Raw genomic sequence first — 6,072 nt, forward strand, 5'->3', positions numbered from 1 at the left:
CTGGTATGGACTGTGTAATGTGTTAGGATCTATACTGGTATGGACTGTGTAATGTGTTAGGATCTATACTGGTATGGACTGGGTAATGTGTTAGGATCTATACTGGTAAGAACGGGGTAATGTGTTAGGATCTATACTGGTATGGACTGGTTAATGTGTTAGGATCTATACTGGTATGGACTGGGTAATGTGTTAGGATCTATACTGGTATGGACTGGGTAATGTGTTAGGATCTATACTGGTATGGACTGGGTAATGCGTTAGGATCTATACTGGTATGGACTGGGTAATGTGTTAGGATCTATACTGGTATGGACGGGGTAATGCGTTAGAATCTATACTGGTATGGACTGGGTAATGTGTTAGGATCTATACTGGTATGGACTGTGTAATGTGTTAGGATCTATACTGGTATAGACTGGGTAATGTGTTAGGATCTATACTGGTATGGACTGGGTAATGTGTTAGGATCTATACTGGTATGGACTTGGTAATGTGTTAGGATCTATACTGGTATGGACTGGGTAATGTGTTAGGATCTATACTGGTATGGACTGGGTAATGTGTTAGGATCTATACTGGTATGGACTGGGTAATGTGTTAGGATCTATACTGGTATAGAACTGGGTAATGTGTTGGTATCTATACTGGTATGGACTGGGTAATGTGTTAGGATCTATACTGGTATGGACTGGGTAATGTGTTGGGATCTGTCGATGTCCACTGGCACCCTCTGATCATTTTGTACACAGGCAGAACGGTGATCTATCTATGTAAACAAGACAGATTGCCGTTCTGTCAGTACAGAAGGCATGGATCCTGTGTCCCACAAAAAATGGTCAAACATTCCCATAGACACTCCTAAACCTTGTGGACGGCCTTCCCAGAAGAGTTGAAGGTGTTATAGCTGCAAAGGGTGGGCCAACTCAATATTGAACCCTACAGACTAAAGGCCCGTACACACGATACCAAAAAATTGGAAGTAAAATTTTGTCTGACGAACGATCTGCCGATTTTCGGATTGTTAGTACGGTGCTTTCGACAGCCGATTACGAATTTTTGGACTACAAAATCTGGATGTGCAGGCTATAAAATGTTTGTCGTACCTGAACACAACGTCCGATTTTTGTTTATTTAGTACAATTTTCGTCCGAAAAAAAATTGTAAGAGCAATACTAGGCATGCTCAGAAATGAAAGAACACAAAAAAACAATTCCACACATGACATCACTTCTGAAGTTGAATTCTGTCGTACGGGAAAGTAACCTCTTCACTTTCCATATGAGACTAGCATGCAACAAAAAATGGATGAAAGATCGTTCGATAATCTGATTGTGTGTACGAGGCTTTAACCACTTGCCGACCGCCGCACGACTATATACTGCACCAGTCAGCCCCCAACAGGCAAAGTGATGTAGGGGTACGTCACCGCCCACGAGCCGCCCCCGCTCGTTCCCTGCCTAGCCAGCGCGTGTGACCAGCGGCTCCGATGTCCGCCGGCCACTCGCCATCTCCCTCAGGAGAGGGAGAAAGACGGACAGCTGATGTAAACACAACCGCCTGTCATTCTCCCTTAGATCATCACAGAGGCTATGCGATCCTGCTATGTAGGATCAAATGTCTCTGTGATGATCTAACAAGCCACGCCCCTTGACAGTTAGAATCACGCCCCTAGGGACACACTTAAACCCTTGATCACCAATAAAGTTAACCCCTTCCCTGCCAGTATCATTATTATAGTAACAGTGCATATTTATAGCACTGATTACTCTAGTAATGTCACTGGTCCCCCCAAAAGTGTCAAAAATTTCAGTCAGGGGTCCGATCTGTCCGCCACAATGTCGCAGTCCCGCAAAAAAAAAAAAATCGCAGATCGCCGCCATTAAAAAAATAAACAATAAAAATGACATAAATCTTTCCCGTAGTTAGTAAACGCAATAACTTTTGAGCAAACCAATCAAAATACGCTTATTGCAATTTTTTTCTACCAAAAATATGTAGCAGAAAACAAATTGGCCTAAAATGTTAAAAAATTTTGATTTGTAAATTTTTTGGGGGGGAATGTTATCTATCAGAATGTTAAAAAGATTGTTTTTATTTTCAAAATTGTTGCTCTTTTTTTCAAAAATTAAAAATCGCACAGGTGATCAAATACCACCAAAAGAAAGCTCTGTTTGTAGGGAAAAAAAAGGACATACATTTAATTTGGGTACAGCTTCGCAGGACCGCGCAATTGTCAGTTAAATTCACGCAGTGCCAAATCGCAAAATATGGCCTGGTCAGGAATGGGGTAAAATCTTTCGGTCTTAAAGCGGTTAAAAATACGCTCATTGAGAATTTTTTTTGTCAAAGACATGTAGCTAAATACATTTTGGCCTAAATATATGACAAAAATAGAATATATTGGATATTTTTTAACTGTCAAAGTAGAAAATGTCAATTTTTTTCACAAAATTTCCGCTCTTTTTTTAATTAATATCGCAAAAAATGAAAAGCGCAGAGGTGATCAAATACCATCAAAAGAAAGCTCTGTTTGTGGGAAAAAAGGACATCAATTTAATTTGGGTACAGCGTTGCATGACCGCGCAATTGTCAGTTAAATTCGCGCAGTGCCGAAGTTGAAAAAAATAGCCTGAACGTTAAGCAGGAAAATCCTCCGGTCTTAAAGTGGTTAAGGTTGGATACACACGTTACAATTTTCTTTTGATTTTTTTCCTTTAGACTTACCAAAACCATATAATATGAGGTTAAATCTGAACGCTTTCAATTTGTAAGCAATCAGGCCGGCCCTTGCACTACATAGTTGAAGGTAAATCTAAAGGAAATCTACCAACAAAAGTTGTATAGTGTGTACAGGGCCGCTGATAGGGGGGGACCACCAGCCCTCTTGTAGGGGGCCCGAGCACACAGGGGGGCCCACACAGAGAGGAGGATTAGTGATGGACAACAAATACAGAAATCTTCCTCCAGCACCTGAATCTGATCTGTCCCTCTCCCTGCTATCAGCTTTTATCTGCTGAGAAAGAGACATTCGTCCCTCATTAATCCCCCTCCCTGTATGGGCCCCCCTCCCAGCACTGGCTCTAATGTTATCTCTGCTCAGGAGTTTATTTGTAACTTTGTTTCTGTCTCTCTGATCCTGGAGCTCCAACTGCCCAGCCTGTATATTTTTCTCATTTCATCTTCATTTTTATTTAACATTTTTTTTAGATTTAGCAGGAATTATGCGAGTTATGTTATATTTGTGTCTGATAATAGTGATTTTGTTGTAATTTTAGCTAAATATATCTTTAATATTTTCTTGGGGGGGCCCTGCCAGGTAATCTGTATGAGGCCCCGCGATTTCTAACAGCAGCCCTGAGTGTGTATCCAGCTTTAGACTGGGATGCCATCAAAGTTCCTATGAGTGTAAAGGCAGGTGTCCCAATACTTTTGGTAATATTGTGTATATTCTCAGTACAGGCTTCCCCTATGGCCCACTTGTGCCTTTCTTCCTTTATTCAAGTGATTCGAATGCAACTCCTCACTCAGTATTCCAGCGGGGGCTTTTATAATAAAACCGGCCTGACAGGCGTACATGGGTACTGCAAAGTATTATCGCAATGCTACTCAACAAACACAAAGGCCGATACATAGAGAACAAATAACGTTTTTATTACTTATTTATCTGTTTCTTTAGGGCTCTTTCACACGGGCGATCCGATCAGATCCACCTGTCAGTTTTTTAGGCGGATCTGATCGGATCCTCCATGCAGCTCTATGGGGCAGCGGGTGTCAGCGGAGGTCACCTCCGCTGACACCCGCTGCCATCCGCATCCGATCCTGTGCTGAAATCTGGACGGATGGAAACCCTATTTTTCCATCCGTTCAGTAATCGGAGCGGAGCGGATCTGATGAGAGCGGACAAGTGGTCCGCTCTCCTCCGATCCCCCATAGAGGGCAGCGGGTGCTGAGACACCTCCCTCTCCGCTCTGCAAACGGAGACGGAGCTGTCATCCGCCCGGCTCAGCGGGGATCGCGGATCGATCCCCGCTGAGCAACACGGATCCGCCTGCGGAGGCAGACCGTGTGAAAGAAGCCTAATTCTTTTGTTATTTGTTTGTTTATGTGTTTGTTTATCCGTTGTATCCATTATTTATTTGCTCCTTTATTTCTAGACCATCGTGACTTTCTCCATCTGCGTCTCTCCACCACCTTTATCCTACTTGGCACCTTGCAGCAGTGGAGTAAAGGTGACAACGTGACTTTCCCCCAGCAGCCCCATTCCCGCTGAGATATTTTAATCCTTCAATTTCTCGGCATCAGCAAGTTCACATTGTTGAGTTCTGAAGTTTAAATGTCTTTAAAGAGGAATCGTCCCCTAATAATGGAATGAGAATGGGACACATTACCTAAAACAACTAAAACTAAAACGAAATCCTTGTTGCTCGACCTCAGGAAGTGTCGATATCATCGTCTCTACATGAACTGACTACAAGCTGGCCATAGAGCACCATGGACTGGTTTTATATGTTTGCCTAGGAAAAAGGGGACTGTCAGTATACAGAACTTTCCGAAAGTATTCACGGCGCTTCACTTTTTCCACATTTTGTTATGTTACAGCTTTATTCCAAAATTGGATTAAATTCGTTATTTTCCTCAAAATTCTACAAACAATCCCCCATAATGACAACGTGAAAGAAGTTTGTTTGAAATCTTTACAAATTTATTACAAATAAAAAAATCCCATTTTCATAAGTATTCACACCCTTTGCTCAATACTTTGGTGAAGCTCCTTTGGCACCAATTACAGCCTCCAGTCTTTTTGAGTATGATGCTACAAGCTTGGCACACCTATTTTTGGGCAGTTTCTCCCATTCTTCTCTGCAGGACCTCTCAAGCTCCATCAGGTTGGATGGGGGGGGGGGGGGGGGGGTCAGTGCACAGCCATTTTCAGATCTCTCTAGAGATGTTCAATCGGGTTCAAGTCTGGGCTCTGGCTGGGCCACTCAAGGACATTCACAGAGTTTCCCGTAGCCACTTCTTTGCTATTTTGGCTGTGTGCTTAGGGTCGTTGTCCTCTTAGAAGATGAACCTTCGCCCCAGTCTGAGGTCCAGAGTGCTCTGGAGAAGGTTTTCATTAGGTTGGATGGGGAGCGTCGGTGCAGAGCCATTTTTAGATCTCTATAGAGATGTTCATGCCTGGGCTCTGGCTGGGCTACTCAAGGACATTCACAGAGTTGTCCCGTAGCCGCTCCTTTGTTATCTTGGCTGTGTGCTTAGGGTCGTTGTCCTGTTGGAAGATGAACCTTCGCCCCAGTCTGAGGTCCAGAGCGCTCTGGAGAAGGTTTTCATCAAGGATGTCTCTGTACATTGCTGTATTCATCTTTCCCTCCATCCTGACTAGTCTCCCAGTTCCTGCTGCTGAAAAACATCCCCACAGTATGATGCCACCACCATGCTTCAGGGATGGTATTGGCCAGGTGATGAGCGGTGCCTGGTTTCCTCCAGACATGACGCTTGCCATTCAGGCCAAAGAGTTCAATCTTTGTTTCATCAGAGCAGAGAATTTTGTTTCTCATGGTCTGAGAGTCCTTCAGGTTCCTTTTGGTAAACTCCAGGTGGGCTGTCATGTGACTTTTACTGAGGAGTGGCTTCCATCTGGCCACACCCATACAGGTCTGATTGGTGGAGTGCTGCAGAGATGGTTGTTCTTCTGGAAGGTTCTCCTCCCTCCACAGAGAAACGCTGGAGCTCTGTCCAAGTGACCATCGGGTTCTTGGTCCCCTCCCTGACTAAGGCCCCCCCTCCTCCGATCGCTCAGTTTGGCAGTTTGGCCTGGCAGCCGCTCTAGGAAGAGTCCTGGTGGTTCCAAACTTCTTCCATTTACAGATGATGGAGTCCACTGTGCTCATTGGGACCTTCAATGCTGCAGAAATGTTTCTGTACCCTTCCCCCGATCTGTGCCTCCATACAATCCTGTCTCCGAGGTCTACAGACAATTCCTTGGACTTCATGGCTTGGTTTGTGCTCTGACATGCACTGTTACCTGTGGGACCTTATATAGACAGGTGTGTGCCTTTCCAAATCATG

Source organism: Pelophylax lessonae (assembly GCF_965119305.1).
Source record: "Pelophylax lessonae genome assembly, chromosome: 10".
NCBI lineage: Eukaryota > Metazoa > Chordata > Amphibia > Anura > Ranidae > Pelophylax > Pelophylax lessonae.